At 38.3% G+C, this 19,108-nt stretch overlaps 1 protein-coding gene across 1 annotated transcript in view; it reads left to right on the top strand.

Moving 5' to 3' along the window:
• The first annotated feature begins 16,418 nt into the window (after window positions 1-16,418).
• The window catches only part of LOC145994871 (NEDD8 ultimate buster 1-like), a 38,248-nt gene continuing 35,558 nt past the window's right edge, over window positions 16,419-19,108 (top strand). Inside the window, exon 1 of the mRNA XM_083131295.1 lies at window positions 16,419-16,646. The gene's annotated coding sequence lies outside the window, so the exon portion shown is untranslated. The remainder of the gene's footprint in view (window positions 16,647-19,108) is intronic.

Genomic DNA, 19,108 nt, shown 5'->3' with positions numbered 1-19,108 from the left:
GTTTGCCATGTAGAGGCACTTTACAGTTTGGGTGCTTGAGATGTCTACCATCTCTTGAAGGGCATTGCACACACTACTTAATTTTGATTGTAGCGTGTTTATGTGTTCTGTATAGCTAAGGAGTTCATCCAGTAGGATACCCAGAAATTTTGAAATTTTTGAGGCTCTACTTGTGTATTCTCAGATATTAGATTAAGGTTTATTTGGTTTCTGGTTTGGATTGTAGAAAATGTAATGTAATTCAGGGGCGGCACGTTCCTTTCCAGGTAGGCAGGGCACATTTTTATTTGGGGGGCAGATAATCTCTAAATTTTTCTTTAACGTTTTTCAGAAGAGTTCCTTGACATAGAGTAAGTAAATTGTTCGAACAATGGGTCACTATTTGGAATGAAATGTAACAAATTCCGATCTAATATCAATAACTAACTAGGAAGATGATGCACTGTTAAGTTCAGTTACAACACTTTTCATTGTCCATGTACCCCCAAAAAAGTTAGTTTATACTTACGAAGATAATCTGCATGTCAAATTGTCTGGAACACAGACACGACCACACAAATAAATACACACATACAGTAACTATAAACTCTTTCACTCGAGAAAAAAAACTAATTATTTCATAAGCGGTCAACACACACACAGATGGAACGCAACGCAAACTCACACACTAATTCAAATCCAAATCCGTATACAATGGAAAGGAAGGAGGATCTTTTTGAAAACACCGAGGGACTAGTTTGTGCAATAAAAAGTGTTGTCAACTTTTCAGATCGCAAAACAAGCGCGAAGAAAAGCATTCGAGGGATTTTTTCTTGCTTATTGCTGCATCTTACTGAGGAAGGTGAAAGTACGTAGGCTGGAAGGACGAATGGAGTGCCTAGCAAGAGTTGGGAAACACTGAACGGCGAATGAGGCAAACATGAATGGGCAGGGGGCAGGGCACCTTGTTAACTGCCCAGAGACGGCTACGAATTTTGCACTTTTCCATTGCGGGGGGGGGGGGGGGGTGTACCGTCCCTTGCCTATGCTGTAAAGCTTTGGATCAGTCAGTGACGTCACGTCTCAGGGCAGAGCTGAGATCTGACTCTCTCCAACAGGACGCAGAAATATATTAGCCTCGCACAGGGTGTACACCCTGTACGTCTGGTTGCAGCAACGTAGGAGTGGAGGGGAAAAAATAGTTATATACCGATAGTCTCTTCAGATGAACTTTTTATGTTAAAATTGTTGTGGGGCAGTGCCCTAGTTGCCCTTTATCTAGCATCGCCACTGATGTAATTTGTTTTTTTGCTGTTGAGGAGTAGATTATTATTTAAAAACCAGTCATCTAATTTGTTTAATACTTTATTAGCCTTAGATTGAAGAGCATCTTTGGAAGTGCATGTTACTATAATATTTGTATCATCAGCATATAATATTGCATTTGCCTCAGGTATAACATTTCGTAAATCATTTATGTACATAAAAAACAAAAGAGGGCCTGAGGCACCCCACATGTTACACTTTTCATGGTGGAGTGTTGATGTGTTACCTATCCATTTGCTGTGGTGGGAGGGATTTCTACAATTTGCTTTCTATTGGTAAGGTAAGATTGAAACCACTTTTGTGGTAGTCCACGGATACCAAGTTTTTGAAGTTTCCACAGCAGTATCTCGTGATTTACGGAATCGAAAGCTTTTAATAGGTCACAAAAGACTCCTACCGTGTGATTACAATTATTCAGCGAATGTGTAACACATTCTACTAAGTCTGCTAATGCTGTTTTCGTACTTCGTTCGGACCTAAAACTATGCTGCGACAAGCTACAGAAATTTTCTACTCTCATCATTGCATGTTCAATAATTTTTGAGAAGACTGAGAGTTGCGAAATGAAATGAGCCTGTAATTTGATAAATCTTTTTGGTCATTTTTCCTCAGTAATGGTTTAACAACAGCTACTTTTAGCCTATCTGGGAAAATACCCTGTTTAATGGAATTGTTTATTATATGTAGTAATGGTTGACATAGAAAAGTATAACATTTCTTAATTAGGAAGTCTGGTTAACAAAAAAATTACATATAAAGTAGCATGAAGTGTAGGAATACTGGCTAACATTCTAAGAAGAAACTTGGAAGACACTAAGGCAGTTAATCCAACCTGCCTAACTTACATAAGCATTTGGGCGAAATATATATAATTTCTGTGAAATATTTTTCATAGAAATAAAACCTCCAATGCAAATTTAATTTTGTAAAACAACTGATCATAAAAAATGTATTGAATGGTGCTAAATGTTTTGATATCAGTAATCAGCACTAGTCTGGTACTTGACTACAAAAAAAAAAAAAAAATGGCGTCAATTAGCATTATACGTGCTGCTGTGCTCATGGGGAAAAAAACTTTACTTGGAAACTAGATGTAATATTAGATGCTTATTCCAAAAGAAAAATCAAATCCATACTAATAGATTTTAACATTGATTTCCTGAGTCAAAAAATAAGAAATGAGGTAGAAATATTCATGAAAGCTCACAAACTTACAGCAGTTGTGAGAGTACCCACACAAATCACATCAACTTCAAAAACAGCAATTGATCATGTTTTTATTTAAAAACAGACTTCTTTGTATACAGGGTCAATACAATTAGTACTGGCTTTTCAGACCATGCATAAAAATTACTGCAGCACAAAACATAAACCAAACACACACACCATATAGACACATAAATACCACAAAAAGAGAATTTAATAAAGATCATTTTAGTTTCTTTAACTACTTAATAAGTAGAGAATCGTGAAATGTCCTATACCACCAAACTGATGTGAATGGTGCATACAAGACATTGTTTTCTGCCTATCAACAAAAAAAAGCAAAAAAAAAAAAGAAAACATTGAAACAAAATCAAATTGGATAACATCCGACATCAAAGAAAACTGGAAAGATTTCTTTCATCTTATTGAATAAATGCAGGCACAAATTCAAAAGTGAAACATTCAATTCATATCTAAAAGAAAAAAGAAAGGAGATTGAAAAGTCAAGAAAGCAAAAAAAAAAAAAAAAAAACTATAGCAATATGATCCTAGACTCAAATAACAAACAAAAAACCTTGTGGCATATTGCAAACACCAAATTAGGTATAGTAGATACAAAAACATCATAACATTAAAACACGAATTCAAAAGCATTGTCAATTCCCAAGATGAAGCATCAACTTTCAATAAATACTTTACTCGGATAGTAGAAAAAATTAACCAAAAACCTCCAAAACCAAAATTATAAAACTAGTGATATAACTAAAGTAGATTCTTCCCTGCAGACAAAAAGGAAATATTTAGTTTAATAAGTCCCTTGAAAAACAATTATTCTGCCGGCATAGATGAGATACACGAGATTGTAATAAAAAAATGTGCTGCACAGCTATCTGGCCAAATATGTCATGTAGTTAACCTAAGTCTCCCTACTGGTAAATATCCAGAACAGCTAGAGACTGCCACAGTAAACCCTCTGCACAAGAAAGGGTCAAAAAATGAAATGAGTAATTACAGATCAATCTCTCTTCTCCCAGTCATTTCAAAAATACTCGAAAGGATTATGTACAATAGATTAATAACATTTTTCAACAAATTTTCCATCATTTCAGAAGAAGAACATGGTTTTTGCAAAGGAAAATCTACACATTCACACAAGCAATTAGAGAAATTTTGGATAAATAGAACACTGTGTAGGGCTCTTTCTTGATCTAACAAGAGCATTTGACACTGTCAACCACAAAATCTTGGTAAAAAAAATGGACCAGTATGGAATCAGGGGAGAAGCAAAAGAATGGTTTAAATCATATCTAACGGACAGGAATCAAATAGTAGAAATAACTCACATCGATGAGGCTAATAACAAGGAAAATTATCGATCAAAGAAACAACGTATTACATACGGTGTACCCCAAGGACCCATTTTAGGACCCTCACTTTTTTTTATTTTACATCAATGATCTTCCACAAAACTGTAAAGATGCAATTGCAACTCTCTTTGCTGATGATACAACCATTCTTATAGCAGGAACAAACACGCAACAGTTAAAAAACAACAAAGAATACAATCACACACATCTCAGAGTGGATAGAAAAAAATGGTCTTGTGGTAAACACTCAAAAAAACACATGTAATTAGTTTTCAAATCAACAGCTGTAGCAGTGATACACCAGAAATTAACTTTCAATATCAGAGCATAGAATATGAATCTAAAATAAAATTTCTTGGCGTACAACTATCTGAAAATTTAAAGTGGGATCTACATATTGAAGCTACAGCAAACAAGGTTAGTAGGTTTTGTTATGCAATAAAAACAGTAAGAAATGTAGTAAATCTAGAAGCAGCAAAAACACTATACTATGGCATCATTCCAGCTCTACTACGTTACGGCATCATTTTTGGGGGGAACATGAACAAAAGCATTACATTATTCAGACTACAAAAAAGAGCTGTTAGAATTCTGCTCCAACAGATGCACCATGCAAACCATTATTTCAAGAATTACAGATATTGCCAGTTCCATCGATATACCTATGGGTCATTCCATGTTAGTTCAACCAGATCATGGTACCCATGCTCTCAGATTTTGATGAAACTTGGCACATTTAATACTTCCATGGTGGTGAAACCACATAAATTTATTTATCTCTGCCTTGCCTGGTTTTATTTTTAAACTTTCAGTGTTTCATATTTTCTTCCATTCCCAGAGCCTCAAAGTGGGAGCTGCACTGTCTCAGAAAAATACGTCGATCTCCCTTACAAATTACTCAATCTTTTTCATACTTCACAACAATGTTAACCAAACAATAAGGATTCCATAAAAAAAATATGCCAACATATCATATTTACATTTTAGTACACTAATAAATTAATAATATGTGATTTTTTGGACATAAAACATGGTTTACTAAAATTTGAATTATCATTGAAAGGTAAAGGTGCAACGCCAACACAAATATTTTTTTTAAATTAACTTAGATATATGACTTAACTTACCCAGAAACAAAATTGATGGTTTTTTCATTCCTTCTGAAAATATGGCAACTTATTTCTGAAAATTTTTAAAAATGGCTACCAGATTTTATATTTTTCAATTTAACTCAAAATCTAAGAATCTAGCTTCAAAATATCACTCAAGCAAATTTTTAGAGCATAAATTTTAAATAATGTTTGCATAGATGCGTGGATGGTGGGGCAAGGAGGGCATGTCCCTTTCCCTGAAAAATGCCATGTCCCTTTCCCTGAAAAATGAATGTCAACCTAAAAGTATATACTTCACACACATAATTTTAATTCAGTCACAGGTGTTTGTGTTTATTATTAATAGAATATTCGAGGAACATGATAACTTCATATCGACGGAGTATTTCTTTAAGGGGGACACACTATTATGGGGGAATATACCTCGTTTACCCCCCCCCCCCCCAAAGAAAATCCTGGGGATTCCCATGAATGTTATTGATTATTTGATTGAAAGCATACCCTTATAATTGCTTATATTAGTATGTGAGTGGGTGGGTTCCCAAACTCCCATTTTTTGGTTTAATTGGCATGGAATGACCCCTATATGAAATCCTAACAGCCATGAAAATTTGTCAAAATACATACACAGCAAATAAGGACTACCATGCCTACAACACCAGGGGAAAGAATGACCTACATATAAAATTACACAATAGGCCTACCACATTCTACCGAAAAGGGGTAACATATAATGGTATATGCTTATTTAACATGCTACCAGATGCATTCAAAAACGTAAATTCATTGCCAGTATAGAAGTTACATCTAAAAAGATTCCTAAGGGAACGTTGTCCTTACACAGTGCAAGAGTACATCGACACCGTAAGAGGCAGGAATAACAACAATAATGTAACATAAAATAAAACTGCCATATCATTAGGTATTTATTTTTATTTTTCCTTTGTAACTATTTATGTTAAATTTATCGAGATGAAAATATAGGTGACTATTTGATGCTCAATATGTGTTTGTGTGTATATATATTTGTACATACTGTCATAGCAGTTGAAGCAAACATTGAATATAGAAACCAAATTTTTAGTCAATTTGTCTCAAGAAAATAACATTGAGCATGCATTTAATTTATATTATATCTTGTATCTCATACTATCTCTTGTATCTTATATTATATTATGCCTGTAGTTTTGTAGATGTGACAATTCCAAACTTTTGTAAAAGTTGAACGGATGCTAATAAGGTAACTGTTTGATCTCGGTACCCAAACGGTAACTGTTTGATCTCGGGAGAACGAATTTCTTCAATTTTACAGAAGAAACTACTTACAGAAATGAGTTTCTGTAGCATTTTCAAAGGTCGTGGAGGTATTTTCTTACATCGTTGAATCTATTTGACCAGGAATTCATGTATTTTTGAAGAGAAATATATCTCTGACGCACAATTGCCGTTCTTCATCTACGTCGACCGGATGTTCCGTACATTTGATGATGTAACCCCCCTGTCAGTGTTTCCAACCACGCCATTGTTTTGCAAGAAGTGAAGGTGATTTTTTTTTAAAGCTTAATAGCATTGTTTTACGAACAAAATTTTAACTATGCTTCGCTAACCTAACCGAACTTAACCCTCCCGTAAATGGTTTGTGGGGCTATTAGGTATTTTTCAGTTACGAAAGCTGGAAACACTGCATACCCACTGATGATCTACAAGGTGTACAACTTTGCTTCCGCCGTTTTCCGACAGGTGGCAACAACAGGAAGTAGCGGTCGAAAGAAGCAGATCGCAGACGTCACGCAGTTAGCTTGGACCTCTGTCAAGATAACCCCATTCAAACATTAGTCGAGTGGTGTGTGCATCGTGAAGTTGTTCGCGATTGAAAATGTCAGTGTACGAGCCAAATTCTCGCCATTTGCGGGAGGTTCTACTTTTTTGTTTCAATATGAAGAAAACTGCGGCTGAGGCTCATCGAATGCTCTCCACTACGTATGGTGAGGACGCTATAAGTGAGAGAACCTGTCGTGAGTGGTTTCAACGCTTCAAGAACGGTGACTTTAACGTCGAAGACCGGCATAGTGGTGGAAGACAGAAAGTTTTCGAAGATGCAGAATTGGAGACATTGCTGAGTGAAGACTCGCGTCAAACTCAAGAAGAATTGGCACGATCATTGGGAGTGACACAGCAAGCCATTTCAAAACATCTGAAAGCCATGGATATGATTCAGCATGACAATGCACGACCCCACGTTGCCAAAGTGGTGAAAACGTACTTGGAAACATTAAGATGGGACGTCCTACCCCACCCGCCTTATTCTCCAGACATCGCTCCCTCTGATTATCACCTGTTTAGATCAATGGCTCCTGAACTGGCTGACCAACACTTCCGATCTTATGAAGAAGTCAAAAAGTGGATCGATTCGTCGATCGACTCCAAAGATGAACAATTTTTTAGACGAGGCATTCGTACGCTGTTCGAAAGATGGGAGAAAGTAGTGGCCAGCGATGGACAATACTTTGAATAATGCCTGGGTAAGCAATGTTTTTCATTCCAGCATCATATTTTTGGGGAAAAACGGTGGAAGCAAAGTTGTACACCTTGTACGACGTGCCAAGCTGTGCCCGCCATATTGTGTCTTACGGCTATCCGTGAATGGTTTTTGGTGCTATCCATCAATGGTTTGTAGGGCTGGCTATTCAGGCATTTTTCGGTTACGAAGGTTGGAAAATTGGAAACACATGAAAATCGGATATTTTCTGTTTCGCATGGATCGTACTTACCAACTGTGTATTGCGGAACATAGTTCAAGGTGCCATTATGATTTTTACACGAAAACAAAGTCATTTCTTCACATTGAGTGTTTTTTTATTCCTTTCTTCACTTCCGGAACACACAATATGGCAGCCACATCTTGACTCACGTTGTAGGTATGCTGTGTTTCAACCTTCTTCACCGAAAAATACCTATTATCGTGTTAGTCACCGGTGGAAATTATACATTATGCACGGGTAGCTGACTGATAGCCCCACGAACCATTGACGGATAGCCCCACTAACCATTATGCACGGTAGCTGATGGATAGCCCAATAAACCATTCACGGATAGCCCCACGAACCATTTCCATAAGGTTAGGTTAGGTTTGGCTGATTTAGGCAAGCATAGGGTACTACTTTACTATACCGGAGACACCTATCAATGATTTATTTCGCAATTTTTTACATTGCTAACGTACTCTTCTGCATTGCGGAACATTTCTTTAGGTGAAATAATGAATTTATAACGAAAATAATGTATATTTCTTACATTAACGAGTACCTACTGTTGTTCCTTATTTCCCACAAACCATCCACGGGTAGCCCCAAAAACCATTGACGTTAGCCCAAAAATTCACGATAGCCCCACGAACCATCACGGGGACGAGGTATGCCTACTAGGTTAGGTTAGGCCTGTTAGGTTAGGTTCCATTAGCACTCCGTTCGTTCAATTTAGCATATACAGACAACATGATGGCGGCAGCAGCAATAGCGCATCGGAAATATATTTTCGTAGAAAACCACATGCATTCGCATTAAAATGGATCAAAACTACATTCCAGAACATCAAAAACACTACAGAAAATGATTTGCGTAAGTACTTTCTCCTGTAAATTTGAAGAAATCCGTCTCCGGTATAGTAAAGTGTTACCAAGCATAGTAAAAAAAAAAAAAGGAGTTTCATTATTTCGACGAGGAATGCCTAAAAGGTTAGGTTAGGTTTCATTAGCATAAATACAATGACAAATTATTATTCAGGCTAAGAGAACTAAACCTAGCTAACTAACAACGTGCCACCATGTCACTTTTTCCTTCCAAGACCGCCCAACCTGGATACGCATTTCTATCTTCGAAGATAAAATTTTTTCCGCACCTTCAAACTTACTTTTCCCGATTACTAACTACAAAACATTACCAAAAAATTATGAACCGCGTTCCTCCTAAGCAGCCCATATTCTGTAGTTTTACCTTCTTTTCTGGCACAGAGAAACAGAAAACGTGTTCATTGTAATAGACTGTCGTAAAAAAAACACCTTTACTACAATGAGATAAACCCGATGAAATCTTCCTTTCCTGTATCTCCCTTATCTCACAACACTTGAGCAACCTTTCATTCTGGCGTCAGGCGAGGATTGCCTACGTTGCTGGGTTTGGTTCTATTAGCATAAATACACTGAAAAATTTGTATTTAGGCTAATAGAACTTAACCTAGCTAGCCTAACCTAAAACTTAGGCATTTAGCCTAAAATTAAAAGCTTTTCCCGTTACGTCGAGGACGACTGCTTGTTTGCATGTTTACACTTTCGCAAGAATAGATAACGCCTCTAGTTGCACTCAACGTTGGCGTTGAAGCTTAGTTGGGATTGAGAAGCAGCAGCGTAAAACAATTGACGGTGAAGGAACAAGCGCGGGACAGAATTTTTGGATTTTTTTTTAATCCGACATTCGGAACGGGAAAAATTCGCAATTTCCCGACAAAGGTGGAATTCTACCAGTGGCGTAGCATGGGCTTAATAATTTACTTATGGTATTAGTCGCCACAGGCATTGTTTAATTGCCTGAAGTCGGCTGGGTTTTCAATAAAACATCAATGCATGTTTTAGCTAGAAAATTAGATGCCTCACTATGCCACAAATGTTTTGAACTCTGGTGTTTTATACCTTTCTGCATGACGCAAGTCATTAAAAAACCTACCTTAATCACAAGCGCCTCTGCACAACAGTAGACGTCATTGTTGTGGAGGATCCAACTACTGATTGATTTGGTTTATTTTAGGGCCGATTTTTTCAATGTCCAGTTAAGGCGGTACCACGTTCCTCCTAGGGTGCGTTCCGAAAGTCAATGAAACAAACGCATTCAACGAAAATAACTAGGCTCGTGAATCTGTTGAAACCAGTTAATTTACAGACTTATAGGACACCCTAGGCGAAAGCGCAGGCGCAGCGTTTTGTTTAGATAATAATAATAATAACATCGTCTTTATTTAGAGAAAGTTTCCGCATGGCGTCAGCGGAAGGAATGTCCTTATGGCAAAAATGAACTCTACTGTGGACACTGTTACTCATTTTAATCACATTCTAAGAACGGTCAAGGCATACTCATCTTGTGCATGTTGCTTCATATCGACCTCTGTTAAAATTATAATAGATTTTCCGAACTAGTGCAGTTTGAATCCATCAGCACGCGCTTTGTCTGCAAGGAGCAGACGATTCTCACGGAACAAACCAGCCTCCTGGCCAGTGCGTTTGGTGAATCTCGTTCTTGCACGAAACGCACGGAATGCGACTTTTGGGACAGGACAGCATAATGAATCTCACGAAATGCACGGAAGCACTTATGGGACAGCCAGTTACCATAACTCGTTTAACGCGTTAACCTCGTGCGACTTTCGGAACGGGCCCATAACATGCTATCCTCTCTCTGTCAGTTTGCATCACTTTCGTTTCCTGTTTCCTTTTCCTTCCCACGATATGTTCAAATTCCATACCGTTCTTATCATTTTGCAACGCACCTTACAATGGAGTGGCCATTAAGAAATGGTATATTTGAGTTTGGTAAAGTTACGTCAGTCAATATTGCGTATTGTAGCATCACATAGCACGAGCGCTAAGAACCGGTAGTAATTCTACCGCTGTCGTCTGCTTCAGAAGGCAGGAAGGGTCACATGAACCAATCACCATAGCCCTCTGCTCCCATTTTTCGAACTAACAAATTTGCCGATACGTTCAGACACTTACAAGAGAATTAGCGACTTTTTAAAATGAGGACTCGGTATCCCGAGAAGTCGGCATCCAGCACGCCCGTAGTCACATCCATAGGCGCCGGCTCCATGGGGCTTGGGGGGGGGGCTCGAGCCCCCCAATGTTAACGATGTGGGGGCAGAGCCCCCAAATAATTTTGCTTTAGAGGATCTAATGTATTATTTTGCTTCTCTTGTAAAGTTTACTCTGAATTGTGCCACATGAACTTAACTTTAAATACACATTTGAAATGTTCTAGACAGTGGCGTGCCCAGGGGGGGGTTGGTGGGGGTTAAAACCCCCCCATTGGTTTCGTCATTTAAAAAACTTCAAAGCAGAAATACATTTTATTTCATAAATTGCCAATATTGTAAAATGTTTACATTTGGCAATGAGAAATGTATTGATAATATTGGAGTTGAGTTACAGTAATGCACAAGCATTCATTCATTCCTTAGTCATTGAAAAGGAAGGAGAATTTCCTTCTCAGTATGGTCAAGAAAAGAGCCGCAACCCTTGGAATGCGAACTGAAGGAATCCCTCCTCCCCTATCTTTCACCCACGATGACCCTCTTAGGAGAATGACCCTCCCTTTCCTGTTACGACAGTGCTGCTAACTTCCCTTTTCTTTCTTTCCCCTTCTTATACCATTTATACCAGCAGAGCAAAGTTCTGTGAGATTTGAATCACTATAATTAGTAGGCAAAGTAAGTCAAAATCTTATTTCGCACCTGGATGCATATTTATTTCAAAATATCAATTATAATAATAATAATAATAATTGTTGCAGGCAGTAGCGAGGCATGGTTTTACGAAGAAGGCAAGCGATGTTTTGTACAATAGCATGCCGGGAGGAAGGGAGGGATGCGTTATATAGCGCAACTGGCCCAGTCAGTTTCATAAACAAAATAAAAGCAATTAATATGCCAAAATATTATACGTTTTACTCTTGTGCTCTTTACAAATTAGATATTTTTTTCGCAACCAATTTCCAGCCTTCAGTTTATTGAATTTTCTTGTAACATGTGTGAAAGATCTCGCTTGAATTTGTGCGTAAATAATTTAGCAGTTGCTAACACTACTGACACTGACACTACTGGTTGCTGTCAACACTGGTGACGTAATTTGAGCTGGACCAAGCTGGATGCATGGTTCAGACATTCGACCGCCCGGTATCTTTGTCCCAAGTCCTGGTGTTCACTGGGGTTGTAGCGAGTTGCAGTCTGCAAGGTAGCAAGTCGAAGTGGTCGTGTTGTGTGTTACGTTTCTGCGTGTGTAATAGATTTTTGACGTGGAACTAAAGATGGATAGAAAAAAAGAGGAGAAATACATTATTAGATTATTTCAAAAAGAAACAAAAAATGGAAGTTGAAGCTTCACCTTCCACAAATAGAACGTCAGAAAAGGTCGATTTAAGTTCAGAGGAATTCCATCCGAATTGCGAGAGTGAAACGTGCGAACTTTCAGACTCTTGATATTCAACAAGAAGGCATAACAGAAGATATTGCAAACCTTGTTGCAAAATTATGTCAAGGAACTGTCGAGGTAAGTGACGTTCATTATTTGATAGCAGATATATCCATAGGCGGATTTAGAATTGTTTTTCTGGGAGGGCATAGCATGTGCTGTAAGCATACAATCGTGTGTGTGCAGGGGAGGGGTGTGCCCGCGTGTGTATGTCTGGAAGACGTGTGTAGGATGTCACCCTATATCACCAATAAACTTTCGCAGGGCGAGAGAACATTATGATGAACAAGTTTCCTCAATGATTTCAGGGGCCTCACCGATGGTAGTGCAATCAAAGAGGTCCTGGGTTTGATCCCCTGTGAAGGTGCATTGCACAGTGGTACGTATCCCGATTTAAACTTTAAGACCAGTCCCGATTAACGTATCTGAATATAAAATGGACTTTGAAATCATTTACTTTTTGTTTTGTTCACGAACCCTCGAAAAACGATATTACCTATCTTATAGATCCACCAAGGTATTTGAAACCCTGGCGTCGGAGCACTGGCACTAATGTCGCTAGTGTATATGTATGCAACCACATTATAAAATCACGGTTGGCATGGACAGTTTTATTATTTTGTAGGAAAGGGATAAAGTTTGTATTACGACACGGGATAGACTAGATAGGCATCCTATTAACTGTAAATATTCCTTACAAATCTTCTGAATATTTCTCTTGTACAAACGCACCAAATACAATAAGTAATATACGTGTGCAGTAATAAATTCATTTTCTGAAAGCATCTTTTCTGGCATCAGTGGTCGAAGTAGGGGATGCTGCCTTCAGTTAAGAAAGTTTCACAAATCATACCCCCAATTAGAATAATTTTCATATTGAGCATCCTCCACCTACTGTATTGTCTCCATGTTGATCCATACAAGGATGTACCCCCTCGTATTTCCAAAATCGATCAAACATCCCCTCCCTTTTCGGCTACGAATTTGCATTTCGAGCACTGTCTGGCAAGATTTTGTCGGGCTCAGTGACAGATCCTGTGGTGCGGTACTGGGCTTCGGAGGGGAAGGGGGGAGTGGCCCCTTCAACAGTTGGTTTCGCAGTTCCATAACGTTAACATTATACAAAATTCCTCTCCATAGACCTAATATGAAAATGAATATGACACATTAATGACCCTGTAGTAGAAAATGTTAATTACTGAAGCGGTTCGTATTTGTTTGTCGACTGTCAAACAAATGTTTTGACCAATAATATAATAATACAAAGCCAAAAATGTACACAATATTTAGCAAAACCATCTCCACAACAAGTACAATGTTGATTGAAATGATGTTTTAAATCCACTTTATGCACAGTAAGGCTAATCGGGACTGGGCCTAAAGTTTAAAGTGAGATCCGAACCACTATTAGCCTCCACCGGGTATTGAACCCGGGACACCTTGATTACAAGGCGACGACGCTCACACTGAAATGAAACTGTGGTATCGTCATCTTGCAGCAATGCAAAGACGTCTAGTAAATGCTCTTGAAGCAATTGATATATGCAGTGAAGTAATATTTCCCTGGGTAAACACACGTTTGCGCATATTATGTACAATCCCGGTAACAACAACATCAAATGAGAAATCATTCTCAACTTTGAGGACTTGAAGACCTATCTTCGAAATACCATTTGCGAAGAAAGATTAAATGGGTTAGCTGCTCTGAACATTCACCGGGATATAAAAGTTACTTGTGACGACATACTGTCAGAACTCACACAGAAACCTCGATGCCTAAATTTCAGAATTTAAATTGTTGAACTGTGGTACCTTATTTATTACTGTCTTTAAGACATCAAGTAGTCTTAATCTCTTTAATGTTGTTACAATGTTGAGTGTACATATTTTTTGTTTAAAAATTATATTTGAGCAATTAAATATAAAATATTAATAATTTGGAAATATTCAAGCAGGTGCTTTTATATGATGCAATAAAAACATGAAGCATCCATAGCAAATACATTGATTGCGTTCATTGGGGTAAAATCCAAGTATATTAATTATCTAATTTATTACAAGAAATTTGACCTGTAAACTGGAAAATGTGTTAGATTCATAACCCCCCCCCCCTTACGAAAATCCTGGGCACGCGCCTGGTTCTAGACCATCAACTTTGGGGGACTGAAACCGCTAAACCATCAACTTAGGGGGGGGGGGCTATGACCGGAGACAGCAAAACACATGACTCATTACTATATACTAAGTATATAATTATTATTTACTATTATACATATACTAATCAGAGACACAATGATTTAGCCAACGACTTGTTAAAGACTGTTTGGGAATCCCCTAAAAGAATGCAAATATTTAGATATATTTTTGATGTGAATGAGAAGGCTGGCCATACTGGACTGCGACCACTTTGCCCTCGTTGGTGGACGTTGAGAGCCTCCAGTATGCAACAGATCTTAAGGAACTATGAAAACCTTCTCAATTTTTTTGAGAGATTTTCTGAAAATGATTCTACTGACGCAGCATCAAAATGTGCTGGATACCTGGAGACATTGCTTCACTTCAAGACATTCTTCTTTCTCTTCCTCTACTGCCATGTGATGGGTCCAATAGAAGAGGTAAACTGTAAGATTCAGTTTCCACGCATTGGTGCTACAGAAGTGGAATCAAAACTATAATACTTGACTGACACCTTTCAAGAAAAGCGAATGGGTTTTGAACAGTTCTGGCAGAAATGCCCAGAGGGCAAACCCAGCCTCGTCGATGAGCCAGAATTGCCCTGGCAACGTCTTGAAAATCCTGATGCTGCCAAAACTCACAAGTTCTACACTCCAAAATAGCATTATAAATCAATATACACTGACGTCATGTGTTAAACAAGGACATGAATCTACAGGGCTACAAAAAGTAACAGCCGTAGAGAAAGAATGCATCTCAGCTCTGAACAGTTGCACAACAAACTTTCAGCAAACGCGAGAATTCTTTCGCCAAGATTTGGATGCCGATAGGCTCTCCTTGCACCTGCCCATGCTTGGTGATATCGCCAAACACCCTCCAGGAGTTGCCAAATTCGTGATGTGACGACAGCCACAGTCGAAAGTTCATTCAGTGCTATTCGCCTACTAAAGACATATTTGAGATCTACAATGGGGCAGAAGAGACTAAGCAGCTTAGCGGTAGTCCACATACATAAAACTGTGCTTCATAATTTGGACCTCAGACCGCTCGTTAATGAGTTCATAAAAAAATAACCCAGTGCGTAGAGCAACTTTTGCTTTATTTTTAAATCTTGTTCATATGTTTTGTTGTGTATGTCACTTTATATCTTAGTGTACGTGCTATTTTTTTTATTGCAAAATTCAATTTAAAAAGTAAAATATTGTAGCAAGAACAAAAAAGTAAATCTATTTTCCTGCGATTTGTGTTAGCATTTATGTAAATAATTAAATAAAACTGTTAAAAATTGTAAATCTTCGTTATTTTATGGGTACGTCAACACTAAGGTTATTTTCAACCCGTTACATGTCTGTTGCGGACATTAAAACACACCCATGTCCTCGCCGGGACTCGAACCCGAGACCTCTGTATCAAAGATAGTTGAGTCGACCACTCAACACGCTCGGCTACAGAGGCCGGCATAAATCTGTTAGGATGAGCTCGTAATGTAAATACATACTTTTCAATAAAAATGTTAATTATCTAAAAAAAAGAAATGAGCAGACACAAAAGACATAAAGAGACTTTGAAACATTTTCTAAACGTTTTTCATGTTACATTTCATTTGCATGAGGAATATAATAGCTGCTTAAAAACTCCTATACGAAGACGTAATTTTTATTTTTAAAAAGGGGAGGGAGGGAGGGAGTCATTCATTCATTTATTTAAGTGATCAGAGCCCCCTCCCAATAATTTTGACAAGTCGGCGCACCTGGTCACATCCGACCTCTAGCATACGACCCCTTCCTCACCATCTGCCTGCCCCCTCTCATTTGTTTCTGGTTTTGTTACTGATCTAGCACATTGCCCTTCTGGTCAGACAAGAAAGAACATTGAATGCAGAAAAAACACCATTCGAAAGGCCAAGCAAACTGCTTCTATGCACTTCTGGCACTTCCGCTGGTCTAAATGGCGATTGCTAACTTACTCCATTCAACCGTTGAAATGGCCTACTCGTGCTTATGAGTGGTTTGGAGGCACCTACTTCTTAAACACAACAAGACAACACATACAAACAAACAGATGGGAAATTGCGCAAGAAATTGAAATTGGCTGTTTATGTTTCCTCAAGGAAAATTGAGAGAGAGTAGATATTGATATTACAGTAGACCATAGTGAGGTGGATAATTTATAATGTGTTGCAAATATAGTGTTCAAATTTGAGACATTTGTGGAGATTTTGTTTGTTTTTACTCTGAGAGTGGCAGTTTGGTGAGTCCTTGCGTATTATAAAGATGACAGCTACTAATGGCATTTTTCTTGTAATTGTAACGTGCCTTTACGTGGTTATTCCTTTGCATACTTGTATTCCACTACAAGAATGCCATTCGAATTCATAAATGCTTCCTTCCCAATTATCAAAAGTGTTAAGAAAGACATTGAGTAATTAATGGTCCTCCATTATTTAGGCCTAGTGATTGATACAAAATTAAATTGTTTGAGAGTCGGGCCCAGATTTCGAGGGTGGGTTAAAAACTATGGTAAATTTCTTATATCAGCAAGACGGCTGAAATTTGCTAGTGCATTTAATTTGAATATTCGTACTTACGTATTCTGCATTGAGAAACATTGTTGGTAACATTTTTGAAGGGGGCATTTCGCTTATTTCACGGAAATAAGCTCTATTTGCAACATATCGAGTAAGTTGCCTTCGGTAACATGCAAAATGGCGGTCACAGTTTCACTGCCGTACTCGGCATGTAGTGTTTCCACGCCATTGCACCCAAAAATACCTACGTAACCGTACAAACCATTGACGCATAGCCCCACGAACCATTTCCGGTAAGGGTAGGTTAGGTTGGGTCACGTTTAGGTTAGAATAGTTAAAAATTGGTTTAGAAAAAAATGCGTAGCCGCACACACCATTCTCGCATAGCCCCACGAACCATTGACACAGCCCCACAAACCATTTGAGGAAACTTACCTTTTTCAGTTACAAAAACACGTGTTTGGAAACACTGACCGGGGCTAGAGACTAGTTTACGTCCTTCTTGTCCACTCCTTCTTGCCTGTTTACGTCTTTATTGCGCACTCCTTGTTGCCCATTTACAAAACCATGCTAGCAGACAGTCGGCACTCCAGCAACCGTAGGGTAAGTAAGTTTTTCTTTTTACACTTTCTGTCACTAACCATTCACGGGAACGAGGTATGCCTACGAGGTTAGGTTAGGCCTATTAGGTTAGGTTCCATTAGCACTCATTTCACCTCTAAATATGTGCTTCATCATTGAAAAATGTCCTCAGTACGTTCAATCACGCATATCCGGACAACATCGGTTTATCTCGATTTTCTCCTCCAGGAAATTTTTCCTCGCCTTGGGATTTACTTTGTTAAATTCCTTATAAAATAACCTTTCCAACGATATATGACACATATTCCTTAGGAAAAGGACGTAAACTAGAGTCTTACCCTGACCGGGATTGACCATGATTACATCATCACACACAGTCAACATCCGGCTGGATGGAAATGTATGCAACAGCTTTCGTGCATCGGTCACACATTTATATCGAAAAATATATGATTTACCGGCAAAATTCAATGAACGATGCAAAAAAACACTCCCCCGAACTTCCACAACTATAAGGAAACTGCATTCGGTAAGTAATTTCTCCTGTAAATTTGAAGAAATCCATCTTGCGAATATAAGAAATTTACCAAAAATATACAGCCCAGCCCCTGCGCTTGGAGAAAATTTCTTCAAAAAGGGCCACAAGGTGGGAAGAGTAAAATATTTGTAATGCGGTAAAAACAAAAAATATAACCTTCCATCTGACGTAGCCCAAAAATTGTAGTTCCGATTGTTTAATTCCGATTTCATCATGGTACACGCCACTTTTTACATGGTTCAATTTCTATTCGTGTCAGTTAACACATAATTCGGAGTTTTAGCTATTACTTACTGCGTGTTTGCATCAGAATGGATTTTCACTTCCCGTATACTCCTATTTGATTCTTCTCCTGCAACCAGCCATTCGTTTACTGTCGTCTTGGTTACGTACTGCTGCTGCCATCTACGTCAAATGTGTGGTGCAAAGAGGTCTCGTAGTTAGGTTAGGGTGCCAGGTTTAGGTCTCTTAGTATTCAAGTATCATCTAAATCAGTGGTTCTCAACCTTTTTTCAGTCTGGGGCCCACCTTGAAGGATATTACACTTCTTGGGACCCATAAGCATGGGCGCTGGCAGAATTACTTGTAGGGGTGTGCACCCAGTTTGTAATCATATTTTTGCTAACATCAAGTACTTTAAGATGCCCACTTTTACGCTTGCTTATACAAATTACACATACATCATTCTAGAAAAGTAAATATGTAACTTAGAAAAACAATTTACTCTAGTGTAACATGTAATTGATGATGCTAATGATGACAGTTGACACTTCTCGGCAACTGCATACACACACAGGCAGTCAGAAATATCAAGGGACACCTAAGTCGACATGCATATGACACACAGATAATTAACAACTCCTTGCTGCTACCGAAACGATATTCGATTCCATTCAGTTAAACATCAGAGAGATGGCGGTAAAAATCAGTGGGTCGTACCTCATAGGGTGAGAAACGATGGTCTAAATGCTTTTGTGGTTAGGTTATGTGGCAGGTTTAGGGCTCTTAACATTACAGTAATCCCCCTAAATGCTTTGAACATAGCTGGTGTGAAGAACAAAACCC

This window comes from Lepisma saccharinum, chromosome 11 (assembly GCF_977018435.1).
Source record: "Lepisma saccharinum chromosome 11, izLepSacc3.1, whole genome shotgun sequence".
NCBI lineage: Eukaryota > Metazoa > Arthropoda > Insecta > Zygentoma > Lepismatidae > Lepisma > Lepisma saccharinum.
Note: the sequence above shows the minus strand (reverse complement) of the source record. Positions and strands in the feature narration are given on the sequence as shown.